Here is a 27,410-nt window from a genome sequence, read left to right as displayed (position 1 = left end):
TTACCAAAAATTGTTCTTTTTGGCCATCTATTCGGGACAAAGGAAAAATAGATCATCCTCGAATGTGATTGAAAGAGGTCATTAGGAAGAATTTAAAGGAAGCTTAAATTTTATGGGGAAGGGTTGAAGACTGAAGCTGTGAATAGAAAGGTAAAGAAAGAGGATCCTAAACTGTGCTAACATTGTGGGGTGTGGTACCACAGCGTGGCTGTGTTGGTGCCACAGAAGGATCAACTGTGTTGACATTATGTTGCTTGGTGCCACAGTGAGTTGTTAGCATTAATAGTAGTATTATTTTCCAGATGCATCGAAAGAAATTAAAATAATAAAAACAATTAAAAATCTATTGCTGCTTTTATCTTCTGTTTTCTATAAAGCGATCTATGAGATTGTTGATGTCAATTCTTGAGATAACAAATAATGTTTAGAGTAAAGTATGTTTTTCTTGCATTAGTGTAGAATTAAAAACCAAACCAAATTACTTAGGTTGAGCATTAGTGTCAAAGGAAACACAGTTTTTTTTAATATATCCTTTTAGTTTGAAAGCTTTGCATTTATTGATTCCAGGCTGGGCCATTTTCAGAAAATTGGGCTGACAAAATTGCAACACTTCTGCCCAGCTTCTCAAAAATCCGCCTATGCATTGCATAGTTCCAGCCTTCTATGCAGTGGTTCCAATTGGGAAGGGGAGGGTAAGGAGTTTGGGTATTTTCATTAAAAATGTATTTTTTAAGTTTCATTTGAAAAGCAAAAGATTTTTCTCCCTAGATTTATAAAATACATTTTGATCCACAATTTAGAGGGGGGGGGGTAAGAAAAGTTAAACGCTTTTAGGAATGAATTAAGTAAGTATTTTAGGATTTTTTAAAGTTTACAGAAATTTATAGTATTTCCTTCTCATCAGGGTGTAAGCCTAGAAATCGGGCTAGGAGAAATAACATGTTAAGAAGACAATTCTTACTTTGTAATATGCAGAAAAAGTATCGTTAACATGCGTTGAAAGGGATTCCATTATACTTTTGCCCCAGCCCCCCTACATTTCCTTTAATATCTATTATTTCTATAGTTCTGATTCAAGGGGCTATTATAGAAAACTAGTAGCCAAAGCAGGGCTTACCCAGCTTCTTTTGTGAAAATTCGCCGTATCAGGCACGGTTGATATCAATGACAATGAGAAATAAGTAAGATGCGACATTTTTTACAATTAATCAGTTATATCAAGGGAGATGACCTTCAAGATTCGGCTCAGATTAAAGTTCTAGTGCAATCTCCTATACTGTGTTGAGTCATAGCTAATCACTTGAATCAAATCCATACAAAGTCTAGATTCTAGTGCCATCCTTGCACACCACGTTATATGACCTTTTTAATATCAATTTAGATTTGACATATGTTGATTATAATATTCATAGTATGTAAGTATACTTTTTGAGCAGCCTACTCTATAGACTAGCGAGCATCTTCGACGTAAGAGCCTGATAGATGAGTACTCAATATTGAGCAGCATTCAAAATGATTAGAACAGTGACGAAGGAATATTATGCAATACAAATTACAATAGTTAATAAACATTTGCATACATTCTTTTGAATGAGGATCTCAAATTAACAGATCTAGGGTTAATTTGTAAGCATTTATGTATGCTGCTGAATTTTGAAGTTTGTACCTATGAAACACCGCTGGCAGCAGCCTTCAGCGCTACTTATAACATGCTCCGTTGATGCAAAGCCTTCCGGCATGCCGATTCCTCTCTGCAGCTGAAGCAAACAGTTATGAAAAGTGCTCCGCTGAAGAACGGATAAAATGATGGAACTTTACGGATAGCTTTGTGGAAGTGTTCAGGGTGTCGCGATTTTTAGTTTATTCTAGTAAGTGTGGCAAATATTTCGTTTTTTTGGTAAATTTTCCGGTATTAGTGTACATTTTGGGCTTTTGAAAAGGAAATGCAATAAAATTCTAAAAACAACTTTAAAAATACTTATGCCACTCCTAAAAGTGTTTCACTTTACTTCACCACCACCCCTCCTAATGTATATACAGGCCAAATTAAATATTTCATATACATTTTCTGTTTCATTATTTCATCAGCGTTAATTCTTTTTACTAGTACTAAGTTGAGACTAAAGAATGAAAAAATACATGGGAAGTATATAATTTAGGCTATATATTGGCACATTCGGGGGGGGGGGAGAGGGAGGTAAAGCATAGTTAAGTGCTTTTAGGAAAGAATCAGTTTTGTCATTTTGTTAAGTTTTCAGAAATTTATAGTGTTTCCTTCTTAACAGGGTATAAGCCTAATGGAGAAAAAACATGTTAAGAAGACAAATTCTTACTTTGTAATGCGCAGAAAATGTGTAGTTATCATATTGTGAGAGTGATTTCACTATGCTTTACCCCTAACTAGGCTACCCTGATGTATTTCAAAATCAAGTTCATTATTAATGTGATTCTTGAGGACACCGGTTAGTTTGCTATGACTAGAGATAGAATATAGTGTCTCTCCATGGATGTTCAAATTAAGATTTGTGATTGTCCAAGGGCCGAAGAACAGGCAATTATATTCTTCCAGGATAAGGGGCTGCCCAAAACAAAACACTTGGTCAATGGACACACCATGCACTCTTATGAGAAGCAACATTTTTGGAAGTGTGACACTAGGCCATATTTGAAAACCGTCAAATTGCGTGTCAATACGTGGTTTTCTAAAAGTAAAATACCATTTGTTACCGTAGCTCGTTTCATTTATTTCAGGGTTAACGAATTGTTGTCTGTGGCCTGGTGTCAAAAAGAGCTAGGGATTTCTTAATAAACGGTTACAGATTGGAATAACTACCTCCGTGAAGTGTGCGTGTTTTCTGTGCTACAGAAAAACCATCAACAGAAAAATTTTCTAATAAATTATTCTATTTTCATCATATTTCGTTTTTTCATTATCATTAACAAACTTCACTTCTCGAGTGTGTTTTTTATAATAGACAAGTACCAAGGAGAGTAGAAGCAGTATCGTGCACATGAGGAGGTTTTGACACTAAATTTTCAAGAAATTTAAAGAACGTCATGATTATCAAACCATTCCTTATATTTACTTATTTACCTGTTTCTGCATTTTTCAAATAAGTTCCCCCCAGTAAAAAAGAAAAACAATTCCCACGTACGTTTCTGGCTTAAACCAACAGAAGAAGCAAGTTTAATCTCTTCTAGATACCTAATTATCCTATTTACCTTCTCTTAGTTCAAGTAAAACTTAAGCTAGCCAGGAAACTTGTAAATCCAGAAAGCTTATTCGGGGGGGGGGCTTATTGCTTCTAACAGGATTTTCATTTTCTAGAAGTATTTTTCATTTCTCTTAAATGCCTTCGCGTTACCCAGGAAAGGTAATCACCTCCTGCTTCCCTGCTGCAATATAAAAATACTACTTCAGTAAATGTTAAAATTTTCATCTTATCAAGTTTCATTTTTTGACCTCTCTTGTTTAATTGAGGGTAAATGGCGACCTTACTTCTTGTATAACAGGAAGAAATAGTCATATATATATTACTTTGTAATCTATGAAAGGAAATTTACTATTTTGTGTATGCTATTTTGTACCATAAAATTCTTACCAAACAATGATAGTCTTATTTAATTTATACAACCTTAACAAATTTAAAGTGTAACAAAGGCAACAAATTCGTAAACATCATATAGCTGGTATAGGGATCAGTTGGTTCTATCTGGAACAGTTGAAATAAAATAGCCAGATAAGACTTCATCACTTACTCACTTTGATGGACACTTCAAATCATAAATTGTCATCGAATTAGACAATCCTGTTGAGACAGTCGATGGGGTACATGTTTATCAGTGTTTCACCATGTTCTATCATTCGCCCGCAATCTGGCATTTCTGGCCAGGTGGCGATCCTGTCATTCATGAAACCTTTCAGCCAAAATCAAACGTCAAGACGCAAATGACCCCTTTCTACAGTATTATTGACAGGAATTATACCTGCCACTCCTCCGAAAGGGTTCTTCATGTAAAAGGGAATTTTGTTTTCCTTTAATGGCAGAAGTAAATTGGATAGCCTATTCCATACGGTTTAACCATTTTTGATTATTATTTTTTTTTTTAATCTTTGCTGATTTCTGCCGAATATCAGATTTCAGTTTAGTTGAATTGTTGATTTCAGAATCTGTTGTGAAGAATTTAGAAATTAATGAAGAATTTGAAATATGCTCGAAAGTTGATACATTTACTTAGATTTTAATTTCAGAAGGAGATGGGCTTTGGACTCATGCCCCCCCTCTGGAACCTTGAAAATTTTAATATTTTTCATTTAATTTAATATTTAAAAAAAATAATTCGTATTCTTGTGTTTTTATTTTCATGATGTTGCCCCCCAAAAGATACCCCTTCCCCTCAAAATTACTTCCGTATCTACCTGTTTTTCAAAGCCACAAGGTTAATTTTTCTAGAACATGAATATCTGAAATACCCATTGTTTGGCAAATTCAATTCAAAAGAAAATAAACTTGATTAAAGTAAGAGACAGTAATTATAGCTTATTGCTCGCTTCAGTCTTGCGCATGAGGGCCTAGTGTGGTAATATATGCGTCGATGAGGTCAATAAATATAGTTCGAGAGGTTCAAACCCAATCATCAAGAACAAACTCTAGTTTGATTTACCATTTTTATGTGAAAAATTTGAAAGTTTTCTGAACAACAAAAGATACCCCATGAGATGTAGATTTTTTTTTTTTTTTTTTTTTTATACAGAAATAACAAGTTTCTTCTTATTATGGAATTCTTATTAGGGTGTTTAAACTGGGTTTTAGCCTCTTTTTTTCGAACACGTATTTGTGCAATATTTTTAGCGTCAAAGACAAAGACAGAAAAACAATTTAAAGTAAATTTTATAAAATAAAAAAGGAAGACAAACACGGAAAAACAGATAAAAAGGAAATTTTAAATCGAGCACTATTCCTTCGAATTGAGAACAGAAATAAAAATGTAACAGAATATTTCAATTATATGACAAACATAAAACTTTTGAATAAGAGAACAAAAAGACTGAAATTTGGCACAGGGGAAGGGGCTACAAGTCACCTTTGACGTGTTAGAACCTGCCTTGAATATTGCTAAATATTCTGATATTACTAAATATGTGACAAATCTAAAATCTTTGGTAGAAATATCTTCTCAGCTTAATCCTCAGGCCATTTACTTGAGTTTGAATCCTAATAGAAAAAACTTTATATAAGATTTTATATATTTTACTATTGTGATTTATACACTTTCTGCTAGGGTTTTCCAGATGTTTAAGCCTCATTTGCATGTTTTCCTACCTCAAGTTCAATGGCTAATACTTTTGAAACATACTTTTGAGGTGAAACAATTCGATACTGCGCTTGAATTTGAGGCAAGTTTAGCAAAACTGAAGCTTAAGGATTATCTGTTAGAAGGTATCGAGGTATCGATACCTTCGATATAGAAGGTATCGATATAGAAGGTATCGAACCATTTTCAGAGTTTTTGTGGGCTTAGAATTTTTTGTAGTTTTTATGACTATTTCCTGTAGAGACAACGAAAAAATGAAAAACAAAATTAATAAGAAACCTCTGGAGATAATTTTAGGAGTTTATGTGTAATTGAAATATTAGGGCGTCTGTTGATGCTGATATCCACTTAGTTCGGGTAAAAAGTCCTTTTTTGGCATATAATTTTAGTATTTCAGGGATAAGTATTGGAGCTACATGAATGGCACTTCCACAGATTTTCAGCATTGAATATTCACGAAAGTTTGTCCAAAAAGTTATTGATTATCTTGCATCAATGTTTGATGTCGTTTTAGTCAGGTGTATAGTTCTTGTCAGCATGTCAGCACAACTTCTTGGCTTTCCGTTCGGGCCTAAACGAAGAGCAACTCTTCCCCGAGTGGGGTGAGAAAAGGTCTTAAAGAAGGGCATAAAGGAATTTGAAACTAAATCAAAGGGGGTAAGTGTGATGTTGTGAATAGACTGGGGTAGAGGAGGGTACTGTAGTGAGTCGTTAGTAACATATCTAACAGTCGTCAATGGAAACATAAGTGAAACAATCCCTAAAAAGAATTTCAAAGTATATGAATATCGAATTTTTCGCAATGGTTCCTATGGGCTAACCCTTAACCCAAATTTGGGCAGGGCCCATTTATGCTAAGGTGGCCTTTATAGCATACATGATCGTTTTGGCTATGCATGACTAGAATTAAGCATGGCCGAGGCATACCTCTTGCGACGTTTAGGCCTATTATTCATCATTTTACAGTTTGACATGAGCCAGATTCGCGAAATAGGCAACTTGCCTTTCCAATAATTGCTGTTTGCTCCATCAGTATTATAATCATGGTTTCAGAATATTGAAGTAGCAATCACTAAAATAATGACGCAGCACAAGTGTATACGCATATAAATTACCGTGATAACTAAAGCCAATGACTGGCAGAACTGAGAAAAAGGATACAAAGGGGAAGGAAATCCGGTGGTATTATGGAGTTTTATGATAAGGTCTGCACAGGGCCGACAAGAAGAGGTAAAATCTAGTACTTTGCCGCGGACATATTATGAAGGGACACAATTACCGTGTCACGACATGAAACAACTATTGTGTCATAAAAAGGCAGTGAGGCTCTTAGGTGACAACAGAATGAGAGACTAAGCGAGAGGATAAAAATTTTTACTAGTTTCCCTAAACCCATATCTTAAAAATGCTCGATCTCGAAGAGAGGCTTGGTGCTTTGAACAGTCTGTTTGAGAGCCCGATTGCCCCGATTTGGCTTATTAATCTTGTCACTCGGGCATTTTCCTTCTAAAGGGAAGTTCAACTTTTGCCTCTGTTTAGTGTTTAGCTGTGGTACTGCACCTACTCTTTTCAGATTTAGGGATGAAACCGAGCAATTGGGTATAAAATAGAGTTTTATCACTTAATTACCGAGTGGTTTACAGAAGCCTTAGTTTTAACGACAGTGACCATAAACCATATGGCAAGCTAGATCTGCTCTTGTCGTCTTTAGTGCACGCGATCTTTTCCCTGTAGTGTGATCCCACGGCAGGTGGCTTCCAGTTAATGAAGATGAAAATGTTAATTAGGTATAATAAAAATAAAAAATCGTAATTCTATTAAAGCGTCGTCTATTTACTTCATTCCAGGTCAGAGTGACTCTACAAATTAACTTCTATTGCTGGGAAATGATTATTGTTTCTCTTTCTTACACTGTCTTCTTTTTTTCATGATTTAAACAGGGAATACTAAAGGAATTTACATAGACAGCGAGAGCTCCTCTTTTTAACATCAACCAAGTTCGCGAAATATTCGAAAGTTAGGAGGGAAATTGAACAACCATCTAACTTACACTAAAAATAAGGATCCGAGGATGAAGAACCTTTGTCTACTTTTTTTTGGACATGACTTGGACAGTGCACCGATTGGTAAATGTGAGTGGACAAATTAGAATCAGTGAGCAAAGGAATCAGACTTCTAGGACCGACGAGACAGGAACGTTACGACAGAACCATGTGTTTTCGTACTATAATGATGGAACGTTCAGAATCAGGATGATATATCGTTAAATATATCGTTGAACAGTTTTCGGAACTTTACGACAGAACCATATGTTTTCGTACTATAATGATGGAACGTTCAGAATCAGGATGATATATCGTTGAATATATCGTTGAACAGTTTTCGGAACTTTACGACAGAACCATGTGTTTTCGTACTATAATGATGGAACGTTCAGAATCAGGATGATATATCGTTGAATATATCGTTGAACAGTTTTCGGAACTTTACGACAGAACCATGTGTTTTCGTACTATAATGATGGAACGTTCAGAATCAGGATGATATATCGTTGAATATATCGTTGAGCAGTTTTCGGAACTTTACGACAGAACCATGTGTTTTCGTACTATAATGATGGAACGTTCAGAATCAGGATGATATATCGTTGAATATATGAAAAACTGGCGAAAAAGAGTTCACAGGAACTAAAAAACAGGATAAAAATAACAAAAAAAGAAAAACATGGTCCGCAATAACTTTTTTGAATATTGAAAACCAGTGAGCGGTTTTCATCCACTGGTTCTCAGTGTCGTAAAGAAACATTTAAGGAAACTGGGAACTTCCTGGGAGGTTGTAAAGAGGAAGGCTTTGAATAGATTGGGTTGGAGGAGGAGGGTGTGTAGCCATGTTCTCAGGTCGCCTTGTGGTGTGGTGAGTTGTTAGTAGTAGTAGCAGTAGAAGAATGGTTTATATGAATGGCGGACAAAGAGCAGCACAGTACGGGTCACATGCTGTCCACCAGAGCATATTTTATAGCCCGCAGACAAAAACTGTTAGCGTTGCACTTGTGTGCCAATCTTATTCTTCTGATCGGATTAGTATATTTCTAGTACATCTGAGTATTTTCGTTGATTAGACTGTAAGCCAAATCTTTCTTAAAACTAATTGTCATAGTTGACAACAACTATGTGATGTAACATGGTGTTACCATCTTAGACTTTCAATATTCAGACATAAAAGATTAATATAAATATTCTTTGTATTATAAAGTAAAAATTTCATTGTTTAGTATTTTCTTTAATTTTTTTCTATACATCCTAGGGCTTTATCTGGTACTGTGGGGGGGGGGTTATTTCCAGAAAAGCCACGTGAAATTTGGGATAGCATTAAAAAGGGAATCTAATGGTGCCACTTTTATTTGCATGTTTCCTTTAAAAAAATCTCAGCTTTCCAGTGTTGCCTAGAGAAAAACTGCTTTTGAACTTAAAAAATTGAAAAAAGCTTGCTTTTTCAGTCATTTTTGGCGATACTTTACACTAGCCATTTTCAAAAGCTAGATTCGTTTTTCGTCAGCTATTGCCGAATTGCATTTGTTTGCTAGTTTAGGCACGACTTTTCGCTAGTTAGGTTTAATTTATTAATTTAATAAGTAAGTTATTTTATTTAGTTTATTAGTTATGAGCTTGAATATGCGAGCAGAAAACATTTTGCTTTTCCTGTTCAACCCAATATCCTGTTGTACAAAAGGCTGCTGTTATAAAAATGGTAAAGACAGTATGTTACAATAGATTCCTTCCCAGCACTCTATTCAGCTGCAAGAAACAAATCCCCAATCTCTTAAAATGCAATCGTCTGTTATGCTCAAATTAGTAAAACGTGGAAGGCAATAAGTGTGAAAAACCTGGTACGCAGTGGGTTTCAAATTTTACATGGTTTCATAGGAGACAAATAGAATTTATCTGTTTAATATTATATTCTCAGGAAAGGAAAGTAACACACTGCCTTTGGAAAGGAACATTTTTGTATTATTTAGCACCAAAACGAGGTTTATGAGTTCAGTGTCCTATCTTTAGTAGTATTAAATCATGGGAAGGCAGAAGGGAAGGGATGTTTTCTCGGAAATCTAGGAGGGACGACTTTGTTGTTTTCATTTATGATTGGAAATACCAAAAAAGGTATTTTTTTTTATGCCACTGCCTAACCCGTCAAAGGGTTAGACACAGTGGCCGTCCTTGTCGTCCTAGCCGAGTGGTTAGCACGCTTGATTTGAAATCCTTTGTCCGTGAGGAACGGCATTTGAGTCCTGGTGTCGCTTATTATTGGGTTAGGAATGGGGTTCAGTGGCGTGACTTTAAGCTTCAGCCAGAGTCGACCCAGCTCTAAATGGGTATATAGAGAAATATGGGGAAGGTAAATAGGAAGGTGTGCGACAGTAGCCTACAGGTTGGCTGACCCCCAAACCGACTGCCGTATTCTGCCTAACTCCGTGATTCCCAACATGGGGCGCAGATCCCACCGGTGGGGCATGGCAAAATTTGGTGAGACATGGATAGGACATGCACCCTTCGTCTTACTATACTTTAGAGCCTTACTTTTGAAAAAAAAAAATCATATGGAAGACGGGACATTCACATGTATTTAAAGAGCGAAAAACATAAAGGATTGTACCGCAATGACAATATTGCATTCAGACAATATTTGGTGTTGCATTCAGACAACATTTCTTCTTTAAATACCAAGTTAAGGGCCTTTTCAGCTTCCTTCGGATGAATACTCGTAGAATTCTGAATAAGAAAATTTAAATATCACTAGGGGACATCAGGATTTTAGAAATGCCCAGTTGGGCCATTGCCCAAAATTGGCTGGGAGCCACTGGTCTAACTCTGTCGTGACCTGTGTGCTTCTGAAGAGGGTATGTCATTTCAGTTCCGCTATAGCCAAACTTTAGAAGTGCTATGGTATAATTTACGCATTTTTCCGAAAGCGAAGTAGGAGGAAGCATATGAACCAGGAAAGTCATAAGGAACGTTCAATCAAAATGACGTTAGTCACAGGATATTACGCATTGAGGAGATTTTAGAAATGCCTAGGTTTGGCATGTCCTAAGATTGGCTGGGAGCCACTGGTCTAACTCTTTAGTGTTGTGTTTCTGAAGAGGGTATGTCACTTCAGTTTCGCTATAGCCAAACTTTAAAAGTGCTATACTATAATTCTCGCATTTTTCCGAAAGGGAAGCAAGAGGAAGCATGTGAACCAGGAAAGTCATAATGAACATTCAATCAAAGCGAAGTTAGTCACAGGATATTACGCATTGAGGAGACTGTCCAAGTGTTCGATTATATGCTTCATGTGCGAAGCGCAACACGTGTGAATATTTTACACCTCTACTGTTACTTCCTTGTAGACAAAACAGCATCTTTAATTAGGTTGGATGTGGCAACGCTCCTCATGGTATCTCTTTCTAGCATAATAATGTTAGCCAATTATATAGCTTGGGGCAAAATTAGCATCGCAGATTCTTTTTTTTTTAATATAACGTCACCTTCTTAAGACATGTCTATTGCATTTCATTTAGATCTTTAAAACAGAGTATTTTTTTTCTCACAGGCTGTTTCATTAAATTGACTCTTGTTTAAACGAGCTACATTCGCTTGTCAAGCGGAAACAGCTGTGAGATTTTACAGTTTCAACTGCTGAGACATTTTAAAGAAAAATTAATTTTAATCATCATCAATCTTAGTTGCCTGTCCATTTCGCAAAGAGACCATTACGATTGTTATAGTTGTCACTAAGACACAACATTAAAGAGCTTCGGTATGACATTGATGAAAATCTTGACCATTAAGTCTATTGGACACCTTTGAATGCATGAAGATCCCATCGTTGCAGGCTATGCTATATATCTTGTAACTTTGTAGTTACCCTTTCCGTCATTGCATATCTTCACCGACCTTTCAGTTGTTCCTTGATGAATTATCATTTCTTCTTATTTAATTATTTGTTGTTACTTTATCCTTTATTTAAAAGCTATATGGTTCATAAATGATTTTGATGTGACAAATTCTTGGGTCTTTGATTATTTTTATCTCCAGATTTTCTCTCTCTTTAAATGGTGTTGGTCCCGAAGTAAGATGTGCTAGTTGAGCCTTCTTTTTAAAACTATTGCATAATTTAAAAGTATGGAGAGAAGGTGCTACTCCAAATTGACTCACAATTAATGTTGTTACTAATATGCTTTTCGCATTTCCACCGCACGTGGCGTGTGGTACATACTGCACACGACTTTGAGAATGGAGCACCTCTCAGAAACGTCAAGAGATTCACTAAGCTCCGTCATTTCCAGTTTATTTCCTTTTCGGGTTTTACCTTTATTTTTAGGTTCGTTTAGTATGTTAATTGCTAATTTTTACTAATTGCTTTACGTGACCAACATTTAAGATAGTCTTGGTAAAACGATCAAAAAAGAAAAGAAAAACGTAAAAAGAATTGTTCCTATAAGAATTGTCTTATAAGATATAAGATTATAAGATGTAAATAAGTAAGTAAATATTCTTGATGTAAATAAGTATCTTGATCTTTTAGCACAGTTACAGCTGTAGGCTCGTCCCAACAGCGCATGGTTTACAGAGGACATGAGTCTTAAGCTGAATTTAAGATATTTCTTTTTAATGTCTCCAGGGATGTGCCTAGGGGGGGACTTGAGGTATAGTCCCTAAAAACTCTAAATTTTCCCAGAATTACTGGGATTTTCTTATTCAAAATTTTAAATAAAAATTTTTTGATTATTTCCCCCCTCCCTTTCGAAAAGGAGATTCTTGCGAACGCCCCTGGATGCTTTAAACTATATTGACCAGAGACTCAACAAAAAAGAAAATATTATTGCAGTAATTTCTGCATTCCTTGACATTGCTGGCTGAAAATGAAACACATTTATTTTGTCAACTCCAGAAAATAGAATTAAAGTTGATGGAAATATCAGCAGTCTGGAGAAGCATATTGTTCCTAGTAACTCTCCAGGAGTTACTAGGTTATTATACTATAAGTTATTATTCCCCTCCCTTTTGAAAAGGAGATTCTTGCGAACGCCCCTGGATGCTTTAAACTATATTGACCAGAGACTCAACAAAAAAGAAAATATTATTGCAGTAATTTCTGCATTCCTTGACATTGCTGGCTGAAAATGAAACACATTTATTTTGTCAACTCCAGAAAATAGAATTAAAGTTGATGGAAATATCAGCAGTCTGGAGAAGCATATTGTTCCTAGTAACTCTGCTGTTCATGGTCTTGGAAAAGCCAGGAAAAAACTGTTTGTTTTGTTGCTATGATAAATAAGGACATACTTAGCACAAGCAAAAATTATAATGGAACTGTCCGTGTCATTCACTTTAGGGTAAATTAAATCCCATTGAAAGTGTAATAGCTGCGGACTATATAGCCTAATTTAAAAAAAGCCAGAGACAGCATAGCTTCGGTCGTAAATATTAGTTTATATTAGTAGCGGTAAAAATGAAAATAAAACAATGAAAAAAAGTTTATATGCTTGGTTACAAGAGGTAGCTTTGGGTAACGGTGGAAATTCATGGTAGATTGTTTTCTGTTGTGACTCTTTCAAATACCACGTACGGTTTATAAGAAATCCAGTTTGAGAGACTGTTTGTCATGATTTTGGGATATTTTATGAATATATTGAGGGATAATCCCAATGTTCTTTTTCAAGAGTAAGACGTCCACAATAATATAGTCGCAATGTTAAGTGTAACGTTTTTGTAGTTGACCAACAAAGTGTTAAAATTCAGAGAACAACTGTATATAAAGCCAATATTTTATCCTTAAACTCGTGAATATCCATTCAGAAAAACATGGTGGCTTGCACATGCACAGTAATTTTCAAAGAAGGTGGAGGGGGGATGTTTTGGAGGAGAATTCGACTAAAAGTACTGGTAACCGTCAAATGTTGTGGGAGGCATTTAAAATCGTGGAGACAGTTGAAAACACAAGATTCCGGGATGCTTTACGGGCTCAACGTTTTCCCTTCACACATACGCCCGTGAGACAATGGCGGGACCAAGATTTATGTGCTGTTCCTGGTGCCAGGAATGACTATGATATGCTGTTTATTAGGTGCGACTTAAAAAAAAGTGGAAATAATGTTGAAAATATAGGCTACGAAACGGTAAAAAATTGTGAAACTCTTTTGATTTTCAAGTTTTTCTTAATATAATATAATTATGATTTTTCTTGGTAACAATTTATGATTTTTCTCGTAGGTGGAATTGATTTTCTTTTTTTTTCTTCAAAGACAAACTGGAGTTTCCTTCTTATCCGTATCCCATATAATTTGCTGAAAACTGAACAAGAATTAAAAAAAAGGTTCCATGTGACAATTGATCGCACTGTGCAGCTTGCTGGGGAGTATCCCTTCCTAGTCTTCCCAGAGAAGGGTTGCGGCATGTACGAACTAGGTTTCTGAGGAGGATCATCCTGGAAGTGCACTCAAAGAGAGGGATTAATATACATACTGAACACTTGTATATAGGCACTGATACTAGTGCTTAAAAAAACCTTCTAAAAGGGTTTTACAAAATTTACTGGGAGTCAGTTATAGTTTATGGGCATCTGTAATCCTTAAATGGGACCATATTACATTCTTCCACTGTTGCATTATACTAGCTCAATTTCCCCTTCAATGATTCTATTAAAGAATAATCGGTCAACTAAGCCCAGTAGAAAACATATGTTTCAAACGACAGATATGTCGAGTGTAAAACATGCTTAGGAATTTAAGTTTCTTTTTTTGTACTCAGTTTATTGACAGGTCACACCTGGCTCGTTTTCAATTCAATTTTCCGTGTAGGATTAAATGTCGATTGTCGTTTCAGTCCTAAAGCCCTTTTTTGCCGATTTCGTTTTTTGCCCCTGCTTGGGATGACAGGACAAAGCTATCACCCGTAAAAAAAAAAAAAAAAAAAAAAAAAAAAAAAAAAAAAAAAAAAAAAAAAAAAAAAAAAAAAAAAATCATATATAAACAGTCGAAACTTAAGAAACGTGGCATTAAGTTCATTTTTATTGCTTCTAAACTATCAAATTGTCTATTTATCGTAAATAACTCTTAGCAGGCATTCCCAAACGGCAATGCCCCCCTCGCTCCTCTCCCGGGCACTATAAAGGATTTTTTTAGACTTGGGTAAACGATTTCTGGGGTGATTTTCAAGAAGACTTTCTTCATAATTATATAATACCTTTTATATACTAAATAGTATCTCATTAAATATATTGTGGTGTATCCCGATTCGTGGTGATTTTGCTATTTAAAAGTCATACAATACTGTAAAAAAACTTCAAATCCAAAAAGTCGAAACTTGAGAAATGTGGCATTAAAGTTCCTTTTTATTACTTCTAAAGTGCTAAATCGTCGATGTATTCCAAAGAAACTCTGGCCAAGCATTACCAAACGAAAATGTCCCCTCCCTCAATCCTGGGCTGGATAATGGATTTTTGAGATTTTTGGATAAGGATTTCTGGGGTGATTGAAAAAAATCTAAATAAGGATTTAAAACCTTTTACATACAAAATAGTATATCACAAATTATCTTGTGGATTATCCAAATTTGCGGTAACATTCTGACATGAAAGTCATAGAAGACCAGATCAATGTAAATGATAAATTTTCAAATCCTTCCAGAAAAAAAAATTGAATTTTCCTTGAAAAATGTCAAAAATAGCAAACACACAGAGATGAACTTTTTTTTACTTTAATTGGAAGTTACATTTCCAGGCGTTTTCTGTCAACGCTAAGTAATTATAACCCACAGAAGAATATTGAAGGAAATAAAAGTATAGAGACAGATTTGACCATGGTATTAAATTAGACAGACTGATAGACTGACCTAACTTTGCCGGCGTCTGCTTCGGGGCGGTTCCACTAATAGCTTAGCAAAGACCACACAAGTTCAAAATTATCTTGTAAACTGCCCATAAGATTCAGCTGATTGATATTGTTTCATTACGATCCCCTCAAATTGTTTTGTTCAACTTCGTCACTTATGGACATCAAGAAATAAATTTTAGGGATCCAACAGAATTGATGCAAACATGCTATTTGCCACTAATTTGATGGATGTAAACAGATGCAATTTTCCCTATATGATGACATGTACTTGGGAGATGATGTGTTTCAACTAACATTTTGCATATAATCATATATTGAATGCAAATCATATGAAATGCGTTGACTAGTTCTTGCATCATAAGCTGCAGAGCGAAGTAGGATTTACCGAATTATTTTGCATATTTACTATATGACCATGAGGTGGTTCAGTAATGACTGCCAAGTAGTAATGCTATACTTACGATTTGTCAGTAAGTAATGATTTTCATTTTTGCAAAGTGATTTTATGGATCCAATCAGGCATATACAAATACATTTTCCAGAATGAGGATTTATGTAATTTGAAGGAAGAATAAGAAAACAGATGTTGAAAAATGTAAGAACAGTTATGAAATCATGAGGTTTCAGGGGTGCCGGGGGCCGAAAGCCCCTTCACATTACGAGCTTGTATTAACCCGTGTATTGTTTTTAGGGGGGGGGGGAGTTCAAACCGGAAGAAACCCAACATCGCTCAAACTCGTGGAATTCTGTTAAGTGTAAAATTGTATATTTTTTATATTTTGCTTCTTTTCCATAAATCACTTGTTCATACTCAGTTTTTACTATAATTGTTTGAACACCGATATAAAGAACATCGAATTTTTCCTGTCTTAAAAGAGCATGATGACCTAGAGAAAAAGTAGCTGGGTTCTTTTTTTGTTTTTTTGCGTTCTTTTAAAATTCGGATCTTTTAATTTGTCGTCTTATAGAGTGGACGGAGCTTTATGCGAATTAAATAAAAAAAAAACAAGTTTTTTGAAATGAAAGTAAGGAGCGACATTAAAACTTAAAACGAACAGAAATTACTCCTTATATGAAAGGGGTTTTTCCTCCTCGACACCCCGCTCCTTGCGCTAAAGTTTTTTATTGTTTTAAAAAGTAGAGTTGCGAGAAAGAATCAAACTTTAGCGCAAGGAGCGGGGCGTCGAGGAGGAAAAACCCCTTTCATATAAGGAGTAATTTCTGTTCGTTTTAAGTTTTAATGTCGCTCCTTACTTTCATTTCAAAAAACTTGTTTTTTTTTATTTAATTTCTGAAAGTTTTTGAATTAATGCATGTCTTATTTTGGCTCTCCGTACATAAATTATTAAAATGAAATTTGCATATTAATTCTTTTTTTTGGCTAAATGGCTCTCTCTTAGTTTTGATCAGACGATTTTGAGAAATAAGGGGTGGGGAAGGAGGCCTAGTTGTCCTCCAATTTTTCGGTCACTTAAAAAGGCAACTAGATCTTTTAATTTTTAACGAACATTTTTATTAGTAAAAAAATACGCAACTTAAGAATTAACTTACGTAACAAACTTTTATATTCTTATATTTTTGATTATATATATGAGGGGGTTGGTCCCCTCGTTAATACCTCGCTCTTCACACTAAATCTTGTTTTGTCCCAATTCTTTAAGAATGACCCCTGAATCAGAAAGGCCGTAGAATAAATAGTTGAAATTACTTAAAAAAATTTTAGCATAAAGAGTGAAGTATTTATCTCCTCCTAAATACCTCGCTCTTTATGCTAAAGTATTTTTAGAACCCCTCGTATGCGTAATAATCTCTGTTCGTTTTAAGTTTTGATGCTTCTCGTTACTTTCAATTGAAAAAACTTTTTCATGTTTATATTTTCATTGTTTTTTTTTTATAGTAATGCTAGAAAATCCTGCGCCCTTTTGATTGAATTTCTCTTCCCCCATGAAATATTCCTCCAAGAAAAGATCCTCCCATATAGCCCCCTCCCCTGAACCCCACATCCAAACCAAAAAAAATCCCCCTGATAACGTCGGTACACTTCCCAGTAACCATTACTGTATGTAAACATTGGCCAAAGTTTGTAACTTGCAGCCCCTCTCCCAGGGACTGTGGGGGGTAAGTCATCCCCAAAGACATAGTTATTATGGTTTTAGACTATGCGGAACAAAATGGCTATCTAAAAATTTTGATCCGTTGACTTTGGTAAAAAAATGAGCGTGGGAGGGGGCTTAGGTGCCCTCCAATTTTTTTGTTCACTTAAAAAGGGCACTAGAACTTTAAATTTCCGTTAGAATGAGCCCTCTTGCAACACTTTAGGACCACTTGGTCGATACGATGACCCCTGGGGAAAAAAAAAACAAAACAAAAAAACAAATAAACACGCACCCGTGATTTGTCTTCTGGCAAAAAATACGAAATTCCACATTTTTGTAGATTGGACCTTGCAATTTTTTCTTTAGGGTTCTCTGATACGCTGAATCCGATGGTGCGATTTTCGTTAAGATCCTATGAATTTAGGGGGTGTTACCCCCTATTTTCTAAAATAAGGCAAATTTTCTCAGGCTCGTAACTTCTGATGACAAAGACTAAATTTGATGACTTATAAATTTAAAATCAGCATAAAAATCTAATTCTTTTGATATATCTTTTAGCATCGAAATTCCGTTTTTTAGAGTTTCGTTTACTATTGAGCCGGGTCGCTCCTTACTACAGTTCGTTACCACGAACTGTTTGATTTGCTGCTTTTAAGTAGCTAACTTATGCTTTACACATATTTAAATTTTCTAATTTAGTTTTGAAATACAGCATTGACTGGCAGATTTATTTATTTGGCACATATCTTAAAAAAACAGTAGAAACTGATTAAGTAAACAGCAGGAAAAGCCAAATTAATACTGAAAAAACTATCGGAAATGTGAAAAAGGTGGGTAAATAATAAATGAAATTTAAATCAGGTTGCTACCTAGGACGGCCTAGAGCCCGGCCTTCCCATGAAAAGCGGATGATTTTCAGATAATATTAGTGTTATTATAAAAAATCATCGCTTTTAATGTTTTGTCCCCGAGTATTATCCCCAACAAGTTTCTGTCTAGGTGCTTGAAATGATTCCTATCAAAACGCGGCTTCAAAAATATGTGGGCTTAAATGAATGAAATAATGTATACAAGGACGCCAATAGGGCCGTATTTCGGACATTCACCAGTGAATGTCGACATTAACCAGATTTCGGACATTCACGGTAACATATACACGACAAAGGTTGTTGAAAGAATTGGCATTGTGTCTGATATTCTGAAACTGGGTGACCAGTGAGAGGTTGTCCTGTCTGCGCTGTCCTGTCTGTCTGACACTGTTACCAGATTGTAGGCCAAAAAGTAAGCCAGGGTCTTTGAGAAACAAGCTAAAAGTGAGTCAGAACCCCTTCCCCAAGCTCAACACAGATTTTATATTGTGTGATTACCCTTATGTATTGGCTGGATGGAGTAGTCCATTAGAGGATTGAATGATATATCAAATGGTTTGCTTATTTTTTAGCTATCATTTCAAGATTTCATTACAAGCAGAATTAATTTTTTTTTAATAGGAGCATTACAAGCTCCTATAACAAAAATTAACTCTGCTTCTCTTGTAAAATTACTTGACCGTATTTTTTTCGCAAACTTCAAGCAAGTTTTAAGCCACAAGCCAGTTGCAAAAATTTTCACGCCAGTTACCATCTAAATAAGCCTGTTTGGCGTAAAATAAGCCAACGTGGCAACACTGATGTCAGAGCGTAGGCTAACTAGTTTTGCCTTACAGAAAACACTCCACGCGTAGCGTACTTTAATTATTGAGTTACAACGGCAACTCAATATCAAGCTTCATTTTCTAATTAGCTACACGGTCGCAGATGAAAATGCATTCATTAGCGTTTGATTTCTTCCGGCTAGCGGCAAGATCGAACGCCTAACCATTACTCATAATGTCAATTTCAAATCACATAAATTTTCCACGGAAGTGCTTGGTCAGACCCCCTTCACCCTCTGGCTTTTATTTGCTAGGACTTGAACCCCAATATTAGGCCTGGAAGAAAAGCAACCTCAATTAAACTCCCCTACTGTGCCTCCCTCAATTTATGAGAAAAATGCCATTTCATTAAGCCTTCGTTTACTACCGAACAAGTTTTAAAACTCATTTGACTGGTCTAGTAACATAGAGGAAGTAATAGTAATAAATCAATAGAATGCCTGCTGTTTTCCTTTCTGGCTAATTTTGAATTTTATTATTTTATACCTTTTATTATTTGCCGTGAAATTACTTTGTTGCAGAGTTGTATGTTTTAGTCACGATTTATTTTTTTGCTGAATCGTTCAGAGAAAAAAAAAAAAATATAAAAGAGAGAAAGCGCACATATTCAGGTGAATACTTTTCTTTTCTGGGCTGTTTCCTTGGCGTTATTTCGAGCAGTGCTTTTGAACACTATTTAGTCCAGGCAGTTCCATAGCCAGGGGGGCCTCTGTTGCTCTCTAGAACACGAACAATTAAGTGCGTGCAACGGCTTTCTAAAGATAGATACTTGTTTGAATTTTGTTTATATTTCTTGCTTTGGCTCGACCGATTCGCTTGAATGTAAGTAGAACAAGAAGTCGGAAATAAACTTAGTACTGTCTCTTTGGATTACCCATTGGTATAATTGCCCATACGTATGTAATTTTTGCCCATTGCCCATGCGTATAAATCTGTTACAGAGTCAATAGATTAATAGAGATTTCTTAGGAGTGAGATGTCAACCCTTTCCCCTGAAATAAAATGAAACCATATTGCAGTAATATTTTAGCCATGCAGGAGAGACAAAGACTATAAATGAATGCCCTAAAATAAAATCATGCGAGGATACTAATACCGATACAAATAGGTTTAGAAGGCAGCAGTAACAGCCTGAATACCCCTAATAAATTAGCATATTTTAACATAACACAAATAAATAGTCTGCAGCAATAACAATGGTAATGGTGTTATTTGAAAGAAAAACTCATTTCGTTTGATGATTCTTTAATTTAATTGAATTAGGCTAATCACTCTAAAAACAACCCTGGCTTTTGCATAAATTCTACTTTTTTAAATCAAATAACCATCTTCTGGGCCACGAAAAGGCTTTTATAAAGTCAAAAAAATACTACTTCTTGTCTGTTAGCAAAATAAAATCCTTTCTTTTCCTAGGGTCACCTATGAAACCTGGACTGATCATCATAATCATTATAATTGTATATATTACACGTTGCAGAAAAACTGGGCAGGGCCAGAAAAGGGGGGGGGGTGTAAATAAAAAAAGGAACAAGCAAAATCTTAATTTTAACCTGAACTCCTGTCTTAATTTTTAATTATTTTCATTTGAAAAATGCCATTGTCAGCGTTCGATTTAAATGCCTATGCACACATCACGTTTTCTTATATGATGAATCAGCCTTTTCCCCGTATTTTCCTCCACTTAAGAACTCCAAACCAATAGCTTCTCATTCTTTTGATGATTTCCGTACTGGTGTAAGCCTATATACTCTGACAAAAGAAATGGAAATTTCAAGTGCTTACCTGTCATAAAGCAAATTGGGAAAAAACTTCCTGTTCAGCATTCATCATTTGTATCGGAAATGAATATTAGTCCTTCAAACCTTTTCCCCTGGAATTCCAAATCAAGAATCATATATTAAGTTTCCTTCCCCTCACTTGATGTATCAAACTATTTCAGCTGTCAATGAGAGAGCAGCTACTCCCCTTAGAAGGAACAGTTTACCTAAGGAAGATGATCCGTCACAATTCTTGCGAATTCAGTCGTGTTAGCTGGATAAAACATATATTTTTATTGACTAACTGTCTATATTTATATTCTATATAAATGAATAACTGTCTATATTTATATTCTATATAAATGAATACTAGAAGAGTATGGTTGATTTTTTTCTGGGGTTAACTAAGGTCCCTCTGTATCAAACTGACTAAATCCTAATCCTGCAGACTCATCGACTGGGCCGTATCCACGTTTTTTTTTGGGGGGGAGGGGGGAAGGTGGGGTGGGTACAGATGATTTTTTTCGGGGGTACAAAAGATTTTTTCGGGGGTACAAAAAACCTTAAAAACGTATCAAAAATTTGTTTATATTCATTTTTGTTACGTTTTTACGAGTGGACAAACATTTCGGGATGGGGAGGGGGTTCAAACCCCTACCCTCTCCGTGGATACGGCCTTGCTCATCGGCCTTATTTTGGAAGGAATGGAAATTTCTTCCATTTTTCAATGGAAATACCCCCAAAAAGATATTTTCAAAATCTAGGGCGGAATCTGGTGGGGGGATCCCCCTCCCCTACTTCCCTTGTCGATGCCACTAACATTTGAAAGAACGTCCCTCCATGTGCCGATATAGAGTCTTACGATATTGGCATCAGTATTAAGGAAGAGGCTCGTCTTACTCCTCATAAAATTATGTGAGGATTCATAGGAAACAATTCAGAACTAATGAGAACCAGTCAAAGTAAACAAGGATCTTCTTTAATCTTTGAACTAAAATTTGTTATTTTTTGGTAAGAGCATCGGTATTTTGTTCAAAAATTAGACTATAATATTGAAAATATACAAAATCCTTTTCTAATTCAGATTTCAAATTCTTTTTCTTTTTTTTCTTTTATCAAGAGTTCTTTGGTCTATACTAAAATATCCTGGATGTAACTCTTTTCCTAGTTTCGTCTTCTTTTTCGTTTTCTTGATGATGGGTTGGCGATGCTTCTATCCAACCGGCTAGAATCCAACCGAGTGTTTTTGTTTTTTTTTCATACACCCGAAAATAAAGTATAAAATCAACCATATTTCTTTCTTGTTTCTACTCCAAGACTCCTAGGTTAATTGTCATCTAATTCATCACTATTTCAATATCATTTCCTTTACTTTACTACCTATCTACCTTACCTCTTACTCGACATCCCCTAGCTTTCTACCTTTCTAATTCCTCACATACCTAATTTTGTCTCTCCTAATACATTCTATGTACCTTTTTCCCCCAGAAAAATATTTAAAATAATGATATCCTCTCCAGTCCGTGGCTTTATATCCCGATAATAATGTTATTTTTCAGTATTTTGAAAGCATTTTGTCATAATTTATGATTTTATGACAAGAACATTGGCATTTCTTGTTGCGACTTTTTAAATCTTAACAATGATGCACTTCATTATTTATTTATTTTCTGCCGAAAACAATTGTCAAGATGACAGACTATACTCGGAATTTAAAAAACTGTCAAGATGACAGACTACACTCGGAGTTTAAACAATAGTCAAGATGACAGACTACACTCGGTTTTTCTCAGCATAAAATGATACAAATAAGACAACTTTTAGACTGGGGTTTTCCTTTTGTTTTTAAGATCTCAAGAAATTAGACTCGAGAATTAATTGGGAAGTGACTGACAGAAGAATTTAACATTGTGCAGATAACATTGACACAAGACAAGGTAAGCAGTTGATCTGAGACGTGTCTGGCATTTGATTCAAAACTCCTGTGGTTCCAAAAATTGGCAGTGGAAATGAATCCAGAGGTCACGACTTGACGCATTCCGAAATAAGTACATACCGAGAAATTACAAATAGTTAAGAAAGATTGATTGTGGCAGATCCATACCACTGTTATTTAGTCAGAGGTCTTGTCAACTTGTATTGTTCCTCGAAGATACGGTTTGATACTAATTAGAGTAACAGTATGAAAAAAATTTAATACATTAGCTTGTCCAGACATCAACAAATTTGTTTGGTTCGTTTTTTTTTTAACTAACGGTGCTTATGGCTTATGTTCATGGAATGGCAATGTCTAAGCCTTTAGAAGGTGATTCGTGCAAGTGCGCATGACAAGGCCGTATCCAGAGCAGGGGCTCTGAGTTTTGAATTCCCCCAAAATGTTTGTTCGACTTGTAAAAATGGAACATAATGCATAAAAATAAATTTTGATTCGTTATTTATTTTTTTTGTAACCTTTAACTTTTAAAAATGTTGTTATTTTTATTTTAAAGCCTTAAACTTTTCCTTTAATAGAAAGAGATAGTGAAAGAAGGCATTTCCTGCTTAATTTTAGCTATATTTTTGGCAACAAGGCAATCATTTCTGACAATTTCTTTGCTGTTAGAATCTGGGAATCAAACCAATTAAAAAATGTAAGGCAACCGCTCCAAAATATTTTTCATCATATTTTAACGACTGCAATAATATTTACATTAAATGTATAAAAAGTGACGTTCATGGGTGAGTTTTCCTTTTTATGAATAAAATCTAAGATAATGGACTAGTTTCATTTTATCTTTAACCTTGTATTAATCTAGTACTACCGTTATTAGTTCTCTGTTGGTATAATTTCTAATCAAATTCGCATGGGAAAAATAATAGCAAAAATATCAAATATTTATTAAATAAATTTCAAGATTAAAACACATTTTAATAAACATAGAAGAAAATATGTTGGCTCACCATACACAGTTTGAATTGCATTACACACGGTAGTATGTAGTATCGCAGGGGAGGGGGTCTTTCAGCCTGGCCATTTAACATATTAAGAGTTCTTTACAATTGTCAGTATTTTTTTCTAATATCTTACCATTTTTGTGTTTTCTCGATTGTACTCCCCAAGTTTAAACGAAGAAAGTTGCTTTCTGCAATTCTACTAAGAACATCTACACATACCCCCCACACACACCCTCGACATCTCATAGTTCATTCCATAATTGTCATAAGCTTTATATAATCTTTGTCTAATCGTCATAGGGCTTTATCTAAATAATTTCTTAGACCACACTGTTTTTCAATTGACGAAAAATTAAGCAAAAAAATTGGTTTTGTTTTCAGCAAAGCAGTGAACAAAATATAAAAACAAAACAACAGTTCAATTTAAAAAAAGATGTTCCGAATATTTCGGCCCCGCGTCCGGGAGCCGTTCTTAACGGGAAAAAACAAAAGAAAGTTGTTTTTAAAAAAGGACACAAAAAACTACAACTAAACAAATGAAAAAAATAATAAATAAGAACAGCCCACATTATAAGCAAACTTTCACCACTGATGTTATAACATAAGAATAAAACCAAAGCAAATTTCTATAGTTAAACCATGGATCCCTCTCCTCCGAACATTCAAATTGAATGTTGCTTAATTTTTTGCTTAATTTTTCGGTTCATTATCTAGTGTTTTAACGAACTATTCTTCACCCCTCAAAACACTGGGTAGCGTGCTAGGGTACCATTTCGCTTTCGATTATCTTTATTGAATACACTTTGCATTTATTCAGCTTTGCTTCGAAAACTCCGAGTTCGTACTTCTATTTCTTTCCAAGAAATTCTATTCGGTGTTCTATGAAGCCGAATATGATCGTTCCGTTGATAGCTAGCTAAATTTATTAACCGTTCCAAATTCAATAGCGTGTTTGGCTGTATTTTCTTTCTTTTGTAGATTTTTAAATATAAAAAGTTTATTAAATAAAAATTCTCTCTTAAATTCTTTCTTTTTTGGAGTGTGACCAGCCAAACAAGCCATAATCAAATGTTGTTATATTTATTAAATAAAAAGAAGGCAATGTCCTGAGAGGTGTTTACAAATTTAAAGGGGAAATTATCGAATGACAACTACCTTATTTGCTTGAAGAACAAAAAAATATTGGTAAAATAATATAGTCTATTGATTTGGGAAACTGATTGAGCACGTCTCATGATAACTATAGATGTTTCATAGTTCCTGAATCTCCCCCTTCAGCTTCCGATTCGTAGAGGATGCTACTTGATGTTTTTCCCGATAAAAAGAGTTCTTAAGTGGTTTGCTACCGGGATATTTTCGACGAAAAAAAATCTTTATATTGTCTTCGTAACTCAGAACACACAAAAGGTCCCCCCTCTTCACCGATCCTTACTTGATGTAGGAAAGATGTCCTTTGCCAGAATTTTTGTTGATATTGGTAAATGGGGATAAAACCTAACTGATTTTTATGACCATTCCCCTCGTAATATATAGCCATTGGAAAGCTATAAACTTTCATCAACACTGAGATGATGACACCCATTATTTGCAGCCGGGTCTGATCAATAGATTTTGAGTTCTAGCGACTGGTCCTATCACAGTATAAAAACTTCGTAGACGTAATTTATGTGCTGCACAAGTAGTGTTTGAACAATGCTGTCAGTGGTAATGAGCTTCTTTTATCAGAAAAGCAAAAGTATTAACATTTAACGTTCTTTCAATAAATGGTAGTTTTTGTACGTTTTCTGGCCGCGAATGACATCTATGTAATAGCTTAAAATACTGTTGATATTGTTTACTTTATATTTGCGAGGAAACTCTAAATTAGTATGCTTTTATTACAAGATGTTGTAATATGACAAAATCTGTGAAAACTCGTTGCCCAACCCCCATGGGGGGGGGAGGGAGTTGCATTCCCTCGATTTTCTGCCATCTTTATATTTCGAAAATACTTCGTTTTTTGGTATTTTTGCTGAAGAAAATTAAAAAGAAAATGCCCCCATATTTCTTTCTTAAAAAGAAAAATCTTTTTTGAAAGATAGATTGCCCTCCGACATTCCTGTGAATTAAATAAAAAAACAAGCTTTTATAAATGAAAGTAAGAAGCAACATTAAAACTTAAAACGAACAGAAATTACTCCGTATATGAAAGGGGCTTTTCCTCCTCAACGCCCCACTATTTACGCTAAAGTTTGACTCTTTCTCTTAACTCTACTTCTTAAAACAGTAAAAAACTTTAGCGTAAAGAGTGGGGCTTTGAGGAGGAAAAGCCCCTTTCATATATGGAGTAATTTCTGTTCGTTTTAAATTTTAATGTCGCTTCTTATTTTCATTAAAAAAAACTTGTTTTTTTATTTAATTTCTGGACGTTTTTTAATTAATGCATGTTTTGATCTTGGCTCTCCACACATAATAATTAAAATGAAATTTGCATAGTAATTTTTTTTTTTTGGCTAAATGGCTTTCTCATAAATTTAATCGGAAGATTTTGAGAAAAAAGGAGAGAGGGAGGAAGCCTAGTTGCCCTTCAATTTTCTGATTACTTAAAAAGGCAACTAGAACTTTTAATTTTTTTACGAACATTTTTATTAATAAAAAATATACGTAATTTACGAATTAACTTACGTAACAAACTTCTGTGTTCGTATGTTTTATTGCGTATATGAGGGAGTTCACCCCTCGTCGATACCTCGCTCTTTACGCTAAAGCTTAAATTCTGTCCCAATTCCTCAAGAATGACCCTTGAATAGCAAAGGCCGTAGAATAAATAGTTGAAATTACTAAAAATACTTTAGCGTGAAGAGCGAGGTATTACGAGGAGGTAAACCCCTCATATGCGCAATGATTTTTCAGAAAAACTTTTCATATTTATTTTTTCATTGTTTTTTTTTTAAATAATGCTAAAAAATCCTGCGCCCCCTTCATTGAAAGTCTTCCCCATGAGAAGTTTTTCCGTGGAAAGATCCTCCCACCTACCCCCCCTCCCCACCTCAATTCTCCCTCCCAAACCAAAAAAATACCCCTGAAAACGTCCGTACACTTCCGAGTAACCATTACTATATGCAAACACAGGTCAAAGTTTGTAACTTGCAACCCCTCCCACGGGGACTGCGGGGGAGTAAGTTGTCCCAGAGACATAGTTATTAGGTTTTTCGACTATGGTGAATAAAAGGCTATCTCAGAATTTTGATCCGGTGACTCTGGGAAAAAATGAGCGTGGGAGGGGGCCTAGGTGCCCTCCAATTTTTTTGGTCACTTAAAAAGGGCACTAGAACTTTTAATATCCGTTAGAATGAGACCTCTCGCAACATTCTAGGACCACTGGGTCGATGCGATCGCCCCTGGAAAAAAAAACAAAAAAACATCGCTCCTTACTACAGTTCGTTGCCACGAACTGTTTGATCCCAGAAAGATGAGAGCTTCTTGGGAAAGTGGTGTTGATTCCTACCGTGTTTGTGGCAACGGGAATAACTTTATAACCGCTTTTGTTCGGATTAAACTCAAAACGAAACTTTTGGCCAGGGTATTCAGTGGCTCAAAAGTGCCGTGTGGTGCTCCAATGTTCAGTTGCCAAAAGGAAGCCTCTAAGCAGAAGGAAACGTCGGATGAATATCTCGTAAAATTATTTTGAATAGAGTATCAACGACTCTAAATAAAGTTAATTACCAAAATAAAGACTTGCAAATTATGAATGCTATGTT

The 27,410-nt window shown here is 35.2% G+C and overlaps 1 protein-coding gene across 2 annotated transcripts in view; it reads left to right on the top strand.

The window, feature by feature from the left end:
- The first annotated feature begins 1,752 nt into the window (after window positions 1-1,752).
- Window positions 1,753-27,410, top strand: part of LOC136026678 (uncharacterized) — a 63,529-nt gene continuing 37,871 nt past the window's right edge. Inside the window, exon 1 of one of the 2 annotated variants that reach the window (XM_065703424.1) lies at window positions 1,753-1,868. The gene's annotated coding sequence lies outside the window, so the exon portion shown is untranslated. Of the gene's footprint in view, window positions 1,869-18,014; window positions 19,591-27,410 lie in introns of those variants that run through there. The other variant, XM_065703431.1, reaches the window with a different exon arrangement.

This window comes from Artemia franciscana, chromosome 1 (assembly GCF_032884065.1).
Source record: "Artemia franciscana chromosome 1, ASM3288406v1, whole genome shotgun sequence".
Classification (NCBI taxonomy): domain Eukaryota; kingdom Metazoa; phylum Arthropoda; class Branchiopoda; order Anostraca; family Artemiidae; genus Artemia; species Artemia franciscana.
This window is presented reverse-complemented; position numbering and strand designations above follow the sequence as displayed.